The 16,675-nt window shown below is 51.0% G+C and overlaps 1 long non-coding RNA gene across 1 annotated transcript; it reads left to right on the top strand.

Annotated features, from left to right (window-relative positions):
- The first annotated feature begins 350 nt into the window (after positions 1 to 350).
- On the top strand, positions 351 to 14,036 carry LOC144314849 (uncharacterized). Its single transcript, XR_013380712.1, has 4 exons — positions 351 to 1,436; positions 3,092 to 3,205; positions 7,122 to 7,254; positions 11,592 to 14,036. It is a non-coding gene; the product is annotated as an uncharacterized LOC144314849 (long non-coding RNA).
- The last annotated feature ends 2,639 nt before the right edge of the window (positions 14,037 to 16,675 follow it).

Below are 16,675 nucleotides of genomic sequence, written 5' to 3'. Positions count from 1 at the left end.
TTCAGCATGGGTAAGACCCACGAGATGAACAGCGATAAGACTCTAACAGGGCACGTGGAGGAAGAGTAAACACAAAAGCCCGGGAACCTTGAGAGAGACATGCCATGTGGAGGAGAAGCATCCCATGGGGCATGTGGAAAAGAGCAGTGTGGCTGGAGCCGGGATGTAGCAAGAGCTAGATCACGTAGCGCCTAGTGAACCATATAAAGGATTGATTTTTCTTAGAAGGTCTGTTTACTCATCCTGGGAGGTGGATGACTTACTGGTCTTCCCTCCCACGTTACGGCCTGAATAGCCTGTGGTCTCCTTTTTTTTTTTTAAAGATTTTATTTATTCATGAGAGACACACACACACACAGAGGCAGAGACACAGGCAGAGGGAGAGAAGCAAGCTCCACGCAGGGAGCCTGACGTGGGACTGGATCCCGGGTCTCCGGGATCACACCCTGGGCCGAAGGCGGCACTAAACCGCTGAGCCACCTGGGCTGCCCAGCCTGTGCTCCTACGGAAGATTTTTTACCTGCTTCCCTTTGTCTTAGACTTACTGCCCCAAGGAAGTTCCTTTTTTAGACAAATTCCCAAAGATTAGGATAGAGTTCTAGGCTTTTTTTTTGCAATTCATTCATTCCTTAATCATTATAGCAAGAAGCAGGATTCAGGAGGCAACAAATGTCTAGAGGAAGACAGAAACACCAAGGGACCCAAATCTAAGGTATTTGATCAGTCCAAAGTCTGTGTGTCCAGGGAGCCAAGAGCACTTATGTAAGAGAACTTTAGAAACGAGAAATCAACTGGTACTTTCCAGAGATTTTTCAGATAGGTCAAGACAAGGAATAGAGACACCCTTTGAAAGCTTCTTCTTAATAGGTCTGCATTTAAAAAAGAGATTTAGGAGATTAAACCTTGATGCTTGCATATAAAACATAAGTAGAACCAACCAGAAAAGAATTTTGCCTAAGTATGCCATCAAGTCCCCTTCAGGAAACGGCATGCTGGCGCTTGCCAGGCTTCTGTGGTTGGTTGGGTGTTTATCCTCCACAAACACCCTGTGTGGCCAATTAGGAGAAGTACAGATAGTACTTTTAGATTTCAGCCCGTGAGTATTTTTCCTTTTTTTTTTTTCCCCTCTCTCCTTCCCCATGATAAGGCTTTTTGCCAGCGCAGAAGACACATGCGTCAGAAACACTGATGCAACGAGACGCTAATATCGGATTGCGTCATGTGATCCTAGGTGTGGTGCTCCTGAAACTGGTTTTTCTGGAGGTTGTGCTGCCGTAGAAAAGCACTCTGGAGATAACACCCAAGAACTGGCCCTACTCGTCAGATGGCAGGAGTAATTTTTGCATGTACATGCCTCGGTTCCACACCACTGTTCTCCTAGGGAAAGGCGGTGTGGCTTTCCAGGCTGAACCGGGCGTGCTGGGGACAGTCATCAGGTAGGCGTGTCGCGCTGCCGCTTATGTAATGGATGCGCTACCTAGGGAGGTGCACCCACTGGGCCGGCTGGAAATGACACTTCCTCCTCCAGAGCGCGCCCTGAATTGTATCTCACTTTAATCGAGCAGCGTCTCTGGGGACAGACTGGTTCGGTGCAAAACTGGGAGAGGAGAATTGAAGACGGTGGCTGAGATTTCTCGGGCACTTCCTAGGCGGCCGGCACTGGGTTACAAGCACTTCACACGAGGAACTCTGGAAATGTGGGTTCCAGCCGCCAGCCCGCTGCCACTGAACCCCACGACAGGCTGCTTGGCCTCTCCTGGTGTTCGGTGAAGTCCTATGTCAGGTTAGATCAGAGGCATTGAAGGGCCCTCCCAGAAGTGGAATGCCATTCACCTTGGCCACAGAAAGCTGGAACTCCAGAGTCTATTAAAGAACGATCAGGGACCCTGGGTGGTTTAGTGGTTGAGCGGCTGCCTTTGGCTCAGGGCGTGACCCTGGGGTCCTGGGATCGAGTCCCGCGTCCGGCTCCATGCAGGGAGCCTGCTTCTCCCTCTGCCTCTCTTTCTCTCTCTCTCTGTGTGTCTCTCATGAATAAATAAATAAAATCTTAAAAAAAAAAATCACTGGTCATGAGAAAAATGTTAATGACGCATGGACAACTGATCCCGATGGTCAGTGTTTGTACGGCCGGGTTAGGGTAGGATGCTCTAACTTGGATCTCCACCTTCACCGTCCAGCATGCTAGCCACGGACTAGTGAGCACTGGAAATGTGGCTAATACGTGACGTGCTGGAGGCATACGGACACCGAATTTCAAAATCTTAGTACGACAAAAAAGAATCTAAAATATCCCAATAATTTTATCATCCTGATTGCATGTTGAAATGGTCATATTTTTGGCATTAGGTTAAAAGACTATTAAAATTAACATCACCTGTTTCTTTCTACTCTATCCAACGTGGCTACCACAAAATTTAAAATTACTTATTTAAAATTTTGTGGTTCATATTTTATTTCTATTGGACGACCTGCCTTCGAAAGCATAGCTGGAAAACCAGTAATCGGCTCTGGACCCAACACTCTCTGCCTCTGTTCTTGAGGGTTCTCGCCGGTTAAATGGCAAGATAGAGTTTGTACTAGATTTCTTTTGGGGTTACATCTAGAAGAATATTCCCTGATTCGGAGAACCATAGTTGGTGGGGGAAGGATCCTTATCATAGTGTCGGGAAACATGTTTTCTAGGAGAGGAAACTCTTATAATTCAATTTCTGCCAGTCAGCCATGAAGTTTTAGAGAATCCAAAGGATCCTTAAATACTATCATTGGACTTTTAAGCAACCCAGGATGCAAAGCCCTCCCAGAAATGTGGTTTATTCATCTTTGTTTTCCCAGCAAGCACCCAGGGCAACCTGACATGAGTATGCTGTCAATTTATGTTTGTTGACCTATGTAATATCCAGATGAAGAATTGAAGCCCAGAGAGGCTCTGTGACCAATAAGGCCACACAGTGGCTGCCAGGTGAGCTCGTTCTAGGAACCCTTGGTGAGGTCCCTGGACCAGCAGCAGCTGCATCATTTGGATGTTCATTAAAAACACAGACTCTCAGGCTGAGCCCCAGATCTATTGAATCTGAATCTGTGTTTTTATCAGGATCCCACAGGTTGGGGCACCTGGATGGTTCAGTTGGTGAAGCGTCTGCCTTCGGCTCAGGTCATAGTCTCCGGGTCCTGGGATGGAGCCCTGTGTATGGCTCCCTGCTCAAAGGTGAGTCTGCTTGTCCCTCCACCTCTGCCCCTCACCCCTATTCACGCCCGCTCTATCTCAAATAAATAAATAAAATCTTAAATCCCATAGGTAATATTTATGTGTCCTAAAGTATGAAAAGTCATACACCTTTTCTCAAGGGAAGTCTCACCGTCCCCGTGGGAGTATTCTGAGCCTAGTTCCAGGGAGAGAAGACGTAGGATGCCGGACACCAAGCCTCACATGCTGGCTGATGAAGAACAAGATTTAAGGAAATTCAACAAATATTTACTGAACCTCTGTCCTGCCCGGCACCTGGAGCCGGTGCCCCTGCTTCTCTTCCTGAGGGTTTTCAGGGCTTACGCTTTGTAGCCCCAGTCACCTACACCTTGGGGAACAAGCGGCCCCTTCATGATTTTCCTCCTACTGGTCCCAGTGTTCCTACTTTTATACAAGAGTCCAGAAGAAATGTGAAATGAAAACAGACACGCCTTGGGAGTTTGACTTTTCGGACCCAGGACCAATGGGATCGAAATGGGTTTCATGGATGTCTGCATGTGAGTTTGTAACCACCAGACCGTCCGTCCTGTGCCAGGTGCTTACACTCACATTGTGTTTCCCACCTGGGATAGAACCACAGTATATAGAATTGGACTCTCTAATCCATAGCTCTCCAGTCACTTTTTTCAGACTATCCCTCATCCACGCTTGCCAATAAAAGCCACGCTCTGCAGAGATACCATTCCCCCTGGCAGTGGGCAGTATGGATGGAAGGTTTAGGGCAGAGAGAGAGATAGAGGACACATGAGTTGCAGGCCAATGAGACGTTTGCCCAGCATCCATTGTGTAATGGAGCCAAGAAGCCAGGGAGTTTTCTGGTGAGGTCAAGACACAGGGTCTGAATAGACAAGAAAAACCAAGGCTTTGGGCTCCGGCACAGAATTGATCATGTGCCTGGGTGGCTAGTGATAAGGCAAGGAGGGTAGCCTGTTTCATGTGTCAGGTGGCCCTGGTGGCCGGACACCACTGCATTTCAGGCCATGTCATGTCATGCAGAACGATAACAACCCTCGGCAAAGTGAACAAACCCAACCGGTGTGAGCCCCCGCAGCGCCAAACACCTGGACTGTCGGTCAAGGTCTCACAGGGGAACATGGTGAGGACACGACTTCCCCTAAGTGCTGACTCCCAATCCATTCCTTCTTGTGTGTCAGACAGACCCAGCATGGGGCCTCAGGCCGGGCAACGTCTGTGAATCCCAGGCCCCAGTGGGGGGGCAGGCACAGCCACCTGGTGGAAGGAGCCAGAGTTCCACGAAGGACTGTGGCCCAGCAGGCAGCATGCTCGCTGGCGCACAGAGGGGGAGGCAGTGGGGCTCATTTCATCCTCTCCAGGGTGTAGGCTCCTCACCTCTGGGTGAGGAGAGGGGCAGGGGGCAGCGCTTCCTGCCGGGCCTGCTCCCAGGGTCAGTGCATTGAAGCATTCCCTAAACTGTTAAGTGCTGTTCCCAAGACAGAGAGCCTTGGAAACAGGGTCGGTGTGGCTTTAGGTCCATGCCGCACGGTCTGCGTCTCCTCCTCCTTGACCCTCTTGGGGGGTACTCCACAAGGTCCAAGCCTGGGGGAGCACACCTGTTCGTGTCTCAGTTTCCCTGTCACGCAATCTTTAATACACCTTAACTCGTACAATGACTCGATGTCCTATTGTTCACTAGAGCTCAACATGAGATGTAACAACCTGAAGGTAAAATATAATAACGTGAGGAATGACGATATAATATTTATATAAGTTTTGCCTATTTTCAGAGGCCAAAATGAATTGTTGCTGACCTCAGGGGCCCCACCCAAGCCATTCCTGGACTTACTCCATTGTCACCCACTAGCTCTCTTTCCTTGCTCTGCCCCCTGCCCTGTGCCCTCCTTCATTTTCTTAAATCCCCCTCTTCCTAGGACCCCTTCTTTTTTTTTTTTAAAGATTTTATTTATTTATTCATGAGAGACACAGAGAAAGAGAGAGAGGCAGAGACACAGGCAGAGGGAGAAGCAGGCTCCATGCAGGGAACCTGACGTGGGACTTGATCCTGGGTCTCCAGGATCACACCCTGGGCTGAAGGCGGTGCTAAACCGCTGAGCCACTCGGGCTGCCCTAGGACCCCTTCTTTTTATGCCTTCTCTTGCTTTCCCTATAGGAGTCTTGGTTCAATTCCAAAGCTGGAAACAGCAGGTGGAAGGCAGCAATCGTGTGTGGGTTTCTTCGGGCTTTGAGTCTCAGGAAGAAGCACTGTCTTAAAAGACAATGTCCACTCTGGGCAATGGTGGTGCTGGGCATGGACCCGGGTAGGGCCAGGGCCCGACTTCTATCCAGGTCCCGCGACTCTGGGAGTGGACCGTGTGAGCTGGCAAGTCTGCACTGTGGGCTGAGCCCCGCTGTGTGCAGAACCCTCCCGCGGCCAGGCCTGTCACCCACCCATCACGGCCTTAGATTAGGCCCCTCGACAGCACCGACGTGTGATACCCGCAAGCCTCAGCTTCCTCTCTTCGTGCAGCAGATCAGGCAGTAGGAACAGCATGAGCAAAGACCCTGAGGTGAGAACACATTCTGTTCTCTTGGGCAAAGTGGAGAAGGAGGAAGAGGACGATTGTAGACCAAGTAGGTGCCAGCCCTATGAGCTGTGTGGTGTGTGGAGATAGCAGTTAATTTCGTAATGGACAGGGGGGAATGAAGGCTCAGAGAGGTTCTGAGGGTCAAGGATGCTCAACTGGTACCTTCCAAGGTGGTAATTGCGACTCCGTGATTTAGAAACCCACACTCTTTATGCCACATGGCACTGCTCCTCAACTCTGAGACCCGGGCCCCCCTCAACGAGATTGGGCTTAGGCTATAAGTCTGGACCCCCAGGGATCCTCCCTGAAAAATGAAGAGGATGGGTCTGAGCTCCAAGGATGTGCCTCTTGGACATGCACCGTGGACATGCCCTTGAATATGCTCTGTGGATGAACACCACAGACAGGCACTGCAGGTGTGCAGTGTAGATGCACACCGTTGGCACGCTCCATGGCTATGCTCCATGGACACACTCCATGGAGAGACAAGCTCCACAGATGTGCTCTGTAGACACACATCATAGACATGCCCCATGGATGTGCTCCACGGACGCGCATCATAGTCGGGTGCCACGGATGTGCACTGTGGACATGCACCATTGGCATGCTTCGACATGCTTCGTGGGCATGCATCGTTGGGTATGCACCGTGGCTATGCACCTGGTGGTGGTTTTGGCAAGTACACAGATGAACATTTTAAAAATTCCTATTGCTACAAATTTATTTCAGTGCATGTTAGAAATACGTGTGTGTGTGTGTGTGTATAATGAGCGATCAAATCCATGCTTTCAATAATGAATATTATGGAGTTCTCTTTTAAACTGCTCAGCCACCCAGAGATCCGAAAATGGATGTTTATTTAAAGCAAGATACTCTGGGACACCTGGGTAGCTTAGCGGTTGAGCGTCTACCTTCGGCTCAGGGCGTGATTCCGGGGTCTTGGAACTGAGTCCAGCATCGTGCTCCCTGCAGGGAGCCTGCTTCTCCCTCTGCCTGTGTCTCTGCCTCTCTTTCTGTGTCTCTCATGAGTAAATAAATAAAATCTTAAAAAAATAATAAAGCAAAAAAAAAAATAAATAAAAATAAAAAAATAAAAAAATAAAAAAATAAAAAAAATAATAAAGCAAGATACTCAATCAGGTATTATGTAGATCTTGAGGCAAGTGGTTCCCCAACAGCTTTGTCTGGAGAGATCAGGATTCCCTGCTCTCCGACCCCTCTCCCACATCTGGGGTTCTTCAGTCTGTGATGAACCGTGGACTCTGACGATCTAGAAAAATTGGGTAGTGGCTGAGAAAGCAAGCCTATTTAAATGTACATACTGAATCACGCAGGTCTGGACCTGATCCACGGAAGACTTCTTGGCTTTGCATGTGTGACCAGGTGTGCAACCCATCATCAAACACCGGCCTGATTATGGGGCTTAGGAAGCAGGAAGCTGGCACCCAAGGAGGATGAGCCTTGCAGGTGGGAACCTGATCTTGGCGTGTCGTATCTGGTGTATATGTGTGATATATAGTCATTTCTATGCCTATTAGGTTGCGCTGGAAAGTATTATTTTCTAGCTGGAAGCCAGTCCCCTCCTTTAAGGGATGAGAAAACGGAAAGCCAGACAAGGCGAGCTGTCACCCAGCCTGAGCCGAAAGAAGCAGGGCCATGTGTTGTCTCCCCACCACTCGGCCAGGAGCCACCTTGACAACTAAACCACTCATTATATTTTATCTTCTGGATGGTTTAAATAACTATTATTATGCACATGTTTTTTTTTTTTTTTTCAAAAGAGTGTGTTTATTACCAAACCTCATTAAATTGCCTGTGTCTCGAGCTGGTTCCCCATCCCAGCCTCGGAGGGAAGGAAGGAAGGAATTTGGCTGGACACAGAAACATTCCCTTCCTACACGATTACCTAATGCTCTCTGTCCCAAACAGGGTGCTAGGGAATCTCTGGGCAACCAGTCTGACAGGGAGGGGGTTTCCAGATGACTCACGGGGCAGCAGTGAGCACAGGTGACCCCAGGAATGTAGGCAGGGCCCTTCTGGGGAGGCAGAAAAGGGTGGACCCCCGTGAGAGAAAGGGGGAGATGGGAAGCACAGACTCTGGAACTGGCCTGCCCAGGTTTGCATCCCAGCTCTGTCGCTTGCTGTGTGATCTCGGACAAGTTAAAGAGCCTCTCTGGGCTTCACTTCCCTCCTCTGAAAGTCAGAATTTTCTTTCTTTCTTTCTTTCTTTCTTTCTTTCTTTCTTTCTTTCTTTCTTTCTTTCTTTCTTTCTTTCTTTTTTTTTTTAAAGTCAGAATTTTAACAATAAAAATCTACCTTAAAGGGGTGCCTGGGTGGCTCAGCAGTTGAGCGTCTGCCTTCAGCTCAGGTCGTGATCCCAGGTTCCGGGATCAAATCCTGCATCGGGTTCCCTGCACGAAGCCTGCTTCTCCCTCTACCTATGTCCCTGCCTCTCTCTGTGTGTCTCATGAATAAATAAATGAAAACTTTTAACAATAAAAATCTACCTTAGGGCCTCATTCTGTGGCCCAAGCGAGCTGGTCTTAGAATGGCACCCAGCATGTAGTGAGATGTGTTGCTAATATCTCAGATCTTAGATCCAAGACCCTGGTCAGGCCACAGCTGCAACTGTGCTCACGCCGGGACTTTGGGCTGCTCCTGCACTCCTCTGGACCTTGTGTTACCTCGTGTGAAATCAGGGTGATGACGGAGATTACCTGGTGGGAGGTAGGAGCAGGCCAGGACACAATCCCACAGCCTGGCACAGAGGGAGCCCTGGAGAAAGAGGAACTTGCATTAGCTGAGACTCCTGTCCACCTATCACTGGGGCCTTGTGACCTCACATGGGGAGCACTCGGACGGACCCACAGGAGTGGATGCCTGTGACCGCTTGGGTGGGGAGGGGGCAGCAGAGGAGCAGAGTGGAAAGGGCCCATGGCGAGGAGCCAGGAACACTGGGTCTGAGTCTCCCAGTGCTGCGGGCACCGGATGACCCAGGGCAGAGACCCCCACCCCCACCCCCGCCCACTTCCAGGGCCTCGGCTGCAGCAAGCCTACAGAGAGGAGCGGAACCTCATTAGTGGTCTTCCAGTGAGGCTTCCTTGAAGGTGCCACTGCCTAAGCTCCCCCAACCCACTTCCATCAGATTTTTAAAATAATAACACATCTGTTGCACCCTTACCACCTACCAGGTACTTTATATGCACCAGTGCATTATCTCAGTTAACCCTTGCAAACCCCTCAGGTGGGCACACGCTGCAGGAGGGGACATGAAGCTCAGAGCGGTGACGCAGTCTGCCTAAGGCCACACAGCAAGCTCGCCGTGGAGCTGGGACTTGTACCCGATTCTGAGTGGCTCCCGAGCCTGGACAGTTACTTATTTATTTATCCTTTAATTTTGGAAATCATTACAGATGCCCAGGCGATTGCGTCTGTAGTACGGTGTGGTTCGTACCACCTTCCACCCGGTTTCCCACAATCGTTACATGTCACACAACCACGGGCCAATACCAAGGGTACGATGTGTCTCGATGTGACACACCGTCCTCTTCCATTTTACGTGGAAGGCCACCGTGAACACCCCCAGCCGCTCCCTCATTGCAAAGATCTCCCTGGGGGCTGTCCCTCGTAGTGCCCCCCTCCTTCCCTCCCACCCACCATCCCTGACGCGCAGCCACCACCAGTCTGTTCTCCATCTCTGTAATTTTGTCACCTCGAGAATTGTTTTGCAGATGGAACCGTAGGCTTCTCAGGTCGACTTTCACACTCACCTAATCCCCCGTGATCTGTGCGCCCTGCTGTGGGTTATCAGTGGTTTGCTCCTTCTCCTTATTGTGTCGTGGTCCATGCTGTGACCGGTCACAGCCTCTTTCCCCATTCGTCCAGTTAGGGGACCTTTCGGTGATTTCTAGGTTTGGGCTATTACAAGCAAACCTGCTGTGAATACTCGTGGATCGCTTTGTGTGTGGACCTAAGTTTTTGTTTCTCTGGGATAAATGCCCAAGTGTGTAATCGCTGGGTCAAAGGGGAAGTGTATACTTAGTTTTGTTAAAGAAACTGCCAAACTCTGTCCGATAGTGGCCGTAGCATTCCCAGCGGCCGTGTCCGAGGCATCCAGCTTCTCGCCAGCACCTGGCATGGCCACTGTCTTTTTAGTATTAACTGTCCTAACAGCTACACCGGGGTGGCTCGCTGGGGTCTTGATTCTCATTTCCCTAGTGACTGGTGATGGTGACCCTCTTTTCATGGACCTATTTGGCATCTGTAGATCCTCCCCCCTGAAATATCTCATGCCTTTGGCCCATTTTCTAATTGTATTTTTTTTTTCTTTTTAACTGTTGGGGTTTGAGAGTGCTTTATATATTTTAGATACGAGTCCTGTGTCAGGCATGTGGGTTAAAAATATTTTCTCCCGTTTGTAGCTCATCTTTCCATCCTCTTGACAGGCTTTTTTTTTCCATAGAGCAAAATTTCCTAATTTTGAGGAAGTCCAGTTTATCGATTTTTCTCTTTTGTGGATCGTGCTTTGGAGCTTGGAGCTTTGGGGTGAATGAAAAAGCGGAGATTTGGAGAGAATGGGAGGTCTGAGAGAGGGCAGGGGGAAGCCCCGTGCATCTCTCCTTCCATCTGTCTGTTTCTGAGTTATATCCTTTTTTTTTCTTTTTTCTTTCTTTCTTTTTTTTTTTTTTTTTTTTGGAGGAGGAGGAGCAGGAGGAGAAGAAGGAGGAGGGGGAGAGGGAGGGAAGAAGACAATCCTAGCCCTATGGCCCCAAGACAGTCTTCTACATTTTCTTCTAAATGTTTGATAGTTTTCTGTTTTACTTTTTTTTTTTTTAAGATTTTTTATTTATTTATTCATGAGAGACGCAGACAAAGGGAGAAGCAGGCTCCCTGCAGGGAGCCCAATGCAGGACTCGATCCCAGGACCCTGGGATCACGCCCTGAGCCAACGGCAGACGCTGAACCGCTGAGCCACCCAGGTGCCCCCCCATGGCTCTTATATAAGAAATTGCAAGGGTTTTAGGGTCTCTTTGCTTGAACCAGAGGAAAACCAAATACATTTCTTTTCTTTTTTAATATTTACTTATTCAAGTAATCTCTACATCCAACACGGGGCTCGAACTCGAGGCATCCTTATGTTTTACTTTTTAAGTCTGTGATCCATTTGGAGTTGATTTTTGTAGGAGATAGGAGGTGAAGTCGAGTTCCTGCTTTGGCCTCTGGATATCCAATTACTCTGACACTATTGTTCAAAAAGCCATCCTTCCTCTTTCAAACGCGGACCTGTGATCAGGACACTTGGCCACCCCGATGCTCTATGTATTCGAGATTCCAGCAGGATATTGTTTGAAGAAAAAATGTTGCAGCTGAAATAGTTTGAAAACTGCTGAATGAGAAGATGCAGACGTTCTCCTGGCTCTAGTATCTTATCTAGTATCTTCTAAACCCTGGGGTGATGCATGGAGCCCAGCAGCCGGCTTGAAAGCCCCCCCCCCCCCCAAGGGACTCCTGGGTTCCAGCCTCAGTGCCAGGCCCCTCCCGGGCCCTCTGTCACCATGTGGGCTCTCCTCCCCAGATGGGGCCTCTCACTGCAGAAGGAGTGGTCTGGGGCCTGCAGGCTCATTAGCAGGACTGGTGACATCCCTGGCCAGGGGGCATGAGCTTGCAGGGGGGCATGAGCCTGCAGGGAGGCAGGTGGCCTGGAGCTGGCACAGAGGGTGAAGAAGGCACAAGGGGAGACCTGCCCTGAGGACTTGGAAGGGTGGCTTCGCACGGCAGTTTTCAATCCTTGCCTCTCCTTGCAGCTCTGAGGCCGGAGGACTCCCCCAGACGTGGCAGGAGAAGCTGCAGAGGGCCGCGGGGGCACGAGGAACGCGCCTCCTGTCCCCCACCCCCAGCGCACCTCGCACGGCAGGAACGCCCCAGACTCCTTGATCCACTGGCATCTCTCTCCTCGCTCTGCCATCCTACCGACTGCGATGAGACCTGAAGGCCACTTGTCAAAAATCTCTTATTTTAGACAAGAAAAGGCAGCTAAAAATAGTAGCATGCGGAAGGTCCCTTCTCTGATCAGTGTGGTGCTTTAAGTTAGCACAGCACGGTTATCTTCTGTCTTGGGCCTCCCAACCACCGGTGAGGCCACGGGGGCCCAGATTATTGTGCCCATTTTATAACTGGGGAGCCTGAGGCCTAGGAAAGGTCAAGTGACTTCCTGGTTCACTTTTCTGTCTCCCTCCACTAGGCCGAAAGCTTGGAGGGACAGCTGAGGTTTGGCTTGTTTACTGCTCCCTCCCCAGCTCTCAGCACGGCTTCCAGAATCTAGTAGTTGCTCAGTAAACACTCTGCAGGCGAGCACAGTAACAGGCAGCAGAGCTTAGGCACACAGTCCCCGCAATTCTCTTTTTGCAGCAAGATCTAGCAAATCACAACAAACGACAGGAAGGAGTGTCCGGTCCAAGACCTTCCGAAGAAGAGAGAGGCACCGGGAGGCCAGATCCAGCCTGCGAGTTAAGCGGAAGTGTCACCCTCTCCCTGGAGGAGCTTCGTTCTGCGGCACAAGAAAATTCTCCTTGATTATAAATGTAGGGTTTGACAACAAATCAGGAAGCGTTTGTGAAAATTCATTTTACACCTTGTTATGTAAGTAGCCACATGGTACCTGCAAGCGTGCCTCTTGGCTCACAGAGCCTGAAATAGTGACTGTCTGGGCCTTTGCAGAGAACAGTTGCCGACCCCCCGCTCTAGAAGGAGAGAAGTGGGAGCTCACTGCAAGCATTGAGGGTGATGGGAGGGCATCTGGATAAAACAAGGAGTGAGATTCTCAGAAGTCACTCAGGTAGGCAACTCCGATCCCAGAGTTCTTTCTGCCCCGTGTCACAGCTTCTTCTGGGGACCCCGTGAAACCTCACTGGGAGAATTCTCTAGTGTAATGTGGCCCCCTGGAGTCCCCCACCACCCACACGGTGGCTTCTAGGGTGACCACATGCTCTGCAGCCAATCGGCTCCCCTGGAGCTCCGCCTTCCTCCTGCCCAGCTCAGCCCAGGACACCCTGGGTGCTGGCCCCTGAGAGTTGCGTGGGCCTGTGGCTTTGAGAGTGAAAGGGAGGGGCCTTTGGAGAGGCACCAAGTTCACACCTGCTTTGCCTGGCGTGACCTTCGATGGGCGGCTCCGGCTTTCCGGCTGCCAGCCTGGCCTTGCCAGGGCCAAAGGAGGATGCTTCAGGCAAAACCCTCGCACGGGGGAGGCTCGCTCAGGTGGCTTGGGAAAGGCACCCACTGGAGGGTGGGGACCTGAGGGCTCTTCTTCCGCCAGCTGCTCTGCTCGGAGGAGGCTGAAAAATCTCTCTGTCCTAGTGTTCATCTTGAAACATGAGCCTCAACCTGAAACGCTGACGTCCTGCCACCTGGCCACGGGTCCATCCTACACCTTGCCTGAGAGAACGGCTCCTTTCCAAACCATTTCATGCGCGTATCAAACGCAGTTTCTGAGTCAAGGTCTGAACACATCGAGGCACCGTTTGTAGCGAGGAGTGTTTTATTGAGGCTGCTTTCCCGTAGCAGAGTCGCGGAGGCTGGGGACGCGCACACTGCACAGGACAAGAACACAGGTGTCGGGGACCCTGTCGGGAGCACGCGCGCCACGGCCCCGCTCACCTGGCTTGGGCGGATGCGTTTTCGATTCCTAACCCCACATGTGACTACACTCGGCACATCTTTATGGAACACGGGGAGGGGAGCTATGTGGCGACAGCACGTGCCCTGTCAAGGTTTTGACGCTTTGCGTATTTTAACTTACTTAAGCCCCACAATGATCCTACGAGGTGGGTACTGTTGTCCTCGCTTACAGATCAGGAAACTGAGGCACAGGGGCTGAGAGTCTTGGTCAGGGGCGCGCATCCAGGGCACCCTGCCCCACACGTCCACTGCCCCACCACGTCCAACCATTTCTGCTGCCCCCCAGAGGCTGATCTCTGCTCAGCAGGACCTCTGTGCTTGGCAGTGGGTTCCAGCTGCTGGCTGGTGTTTGGGGAGCTGCCCCAGGGAGAAGGTGGCAGGTGGCAAAGGGCAGGGCTTGCCTGTGCGGGTCCCTCCCCTGGATCTGGGGACCACAGGCATATGCTGCTGGTGGTTCGATGCCCGAAAACCATGGCTTCGGGTATTTTGTTTGATATTATGGTTGCTTATGGTGGGGGCTCGTACGGTGGTACCAATTACTCCCCCACAGCCATGTCACCTTGTGGGCTGATATTTTTTTTCACTAAAAGTTTTAAATTGCAGTGAAATATACAGAATATAAACTATACCACTTAAGCCATTTTAATGCAGTTTCATTAAATTAATTTATTTAGAGACAGAGAGTGCAAGTGTGGGGAGAGGCAGGGGCAGAGGGAGAGAGAGAATCATAAGCAGACTCCCTGCTGAGCATGGAGCCCGATGCAGAGCTCGATCTCACCACCCTGAGATCATGATCTGAGCCGAAATCAAGAGTCGGATGCTTATCCACCTGAGCCATCCAGGCGCCCCAGCACTTAAACCATTTTTGGGCGTATCATGCAGTGGCATTAAAGACATGGGCCTTGCTGTGCGGCCGTGGCCACCGTCCGCCTCCAGAGCTCTGTCCCGCTCCCGAAGGGAGACTCAGAACCCACCAACATCGCCTCCCACTCCCTGCAACCCCCCGTGGCCACCCTGCTCCCTCCCATGAGTTTGAGGACTTTAAGCAGCTAGGGAAGTGGGCATGGGGATGTTTCCCCGATGTCTTTTAAAACCTGAAAACACTACAGAGCGTCACTGAAAGAAAAGTAGAGAAGAAATACAGGAAAGGAGGAGAAAGACTGTCCGACGACGTAGCACTTTGTTAAAAACACTCCTGTCCCCCATTTACAGCAGAACTTTCTGGGAGCCATCGAAGCCAAAGGCTGGGTTTGTTTCGTGGCCAGGGCCTCTAGCGAGATGAAGCTGATAAGCGATCACCGGGAACCTGGCTGCTAACGAGGGCCGGCCCGGGCCCTAACTAGACCTACTGAAGCCATTTTCCTGGCCCGTGAACTTTGGGGCTCGTGTCCAAGTACAGACCTAGGGCCTCACGTGCCTCTCCAGGGCGCCGGTTTAAGGGCGCCCTCAGCACAACCCGAGCATCCCTTCCCGGCGCTGACACCCCCCCCCCAGTCTGCCCCCAGGGCCCCCTCGGAGTGTTTCTCTGCTGCCCTGGCCTCCCGGTTAGACACTCAGCCAGGCAATGTTTTCTCCCCCCAGTGGCCTTTGTTCATTTATTTTTAACACAACCGGTTACCATTTTGGAGGATTCAGCTTTGGTGGGGATCTTCTGGTATTACCGTGGCCCTGGGGCTGCACCCTTGGCAAACAATTTAGTCCCTGCCCCCAAGGAATCTAAAAACTAAATCCAGGCCATTTTTTTTAGCCAGAAAGAAAGCTGGCATACAAAGACCAGTTTGGAGAAATCATCATAATTAGAGCTACCATTTCTTATGCTTTTTCTAGGGACAATTGGGTACTTAACATGCATTATTTTATTCCTTCTTGGGAGTGGGCTTTGTTACCTCTCACCGGCTGGGGAAGCTCACAGAAGTGAATGGATTAGCCTGACCTCCCACAGCTGGTAACTGGTAAAGCCTTGATAACGCCAGTTTATTACTATTATTATTATTATTATTATTATTAACAAGAATTATAGCTGGCATGTATTGAGCACTTAGTGGGTGCTGGCGAAGATTTATGCGTTCTAAGAATGTATAACTTTATATAGTTCTCATAGCGTTAGGAGGTGGGGGCTACTTTCAAGATCATCCCCATTTTACAGTTGAGGAAACTGAGGAACAGTCTCTCTCCCAGCAGCCTAGCCAGTCCGTGGGGGAATCAGGACTTGAACCCAGGTCTCACCACCTGTCGTTAACCCTCAGCTCACCTGCCCCCTGCCCCAAACCGCCGACTGGCTTGCGGATTCATAGCTGCCTTGTACACGAATGACGCTAGCAATTTCATTATGTGCAGACTTGGGGGCTGGGGTTTGAAATGATGCCAGCTGATCTGGGGGGCGGGGGGCGGCTGGGACAGGGGACCAGACTGTGCCACCTCTTGTGAGAATGCACCCTTCCCCTCTCCTCCCCTCCCTCCCTCTCGTCCCCTCCTGTCCCGTCCCGTCCCCTCCCCTCCTGGGGACTCCTTATCTTTTGGCAGAGCCTGAGAGATTGTGTGTGCTTAGTTCACAGGCATTTGCAAGTTTGGCCACAATCTCTGTTCGGGACTGGTGAAAACACAGGCCCCCATATGTGAATTTTATGTCTGCTTTCTCATTAAGAGAAGTTTTAGCTCTTTTTGGAAACAGCTTTTTCTACCTTCCCGTTCCTTCAGGCTGCCTGTGAAGTTAACCCTTTGCTTTACCCATCCCTCTTCCTAAAATGGAATCTTTCTTTTGTCCGCTGGCAACCCCCGCCCCTTGTTTTTTCTTTTTCTTAAGACTCTTTTCATTGAGGTGTGATTTGCATACAATGAGACTCACCGGATGCCTCTCGGATGCCTCTGGGCTGAGTCCTGCAGCTGGGTGCCTGGCCCTGGGGTGGGCGCCGTTTCTCCAGCACCCCACACCACCCACTGCAGAGGGACACCCCATCCCTTCACGGAATCAGCTGGCTTAGGGCAGAGCCCGTGAGGGGACAGGGGAACAGGTCATTTCCCTGGGTGAGGACCCAGAAAGGAGAGATGGAGAGAGCCAGCAGAGGGCCTTCCCAGCTACGGGGGAGAGAGCCGGTGGAGGAGGACCCCAGCCCGGCCATTCGGGAGCGTGTGCGTCTGTGTTTGTAAATCCAACCGTACAATGTGTGCTGTCGAGGACAAAAGGATGGTGCTGGACACTCGTTAAAAGCTGCGA

Source organism: Canis aureus, chromosome 5 (genome assembly GCF_053574225.1).
Source record: "Canis aureus isolate CA01 chromosome 5, VMU_Caureus_v.1.0, whole genome shotgun sequence".
Taxonomy (NCBI): Eukaryota; Metazoa; Chordata; class Mammalia; order Carnivora; family Canidae; genus Canis; species Canis aureus.
This window is presented reverse-complemented; position numbering and strand designations above follow the sequence as displayed.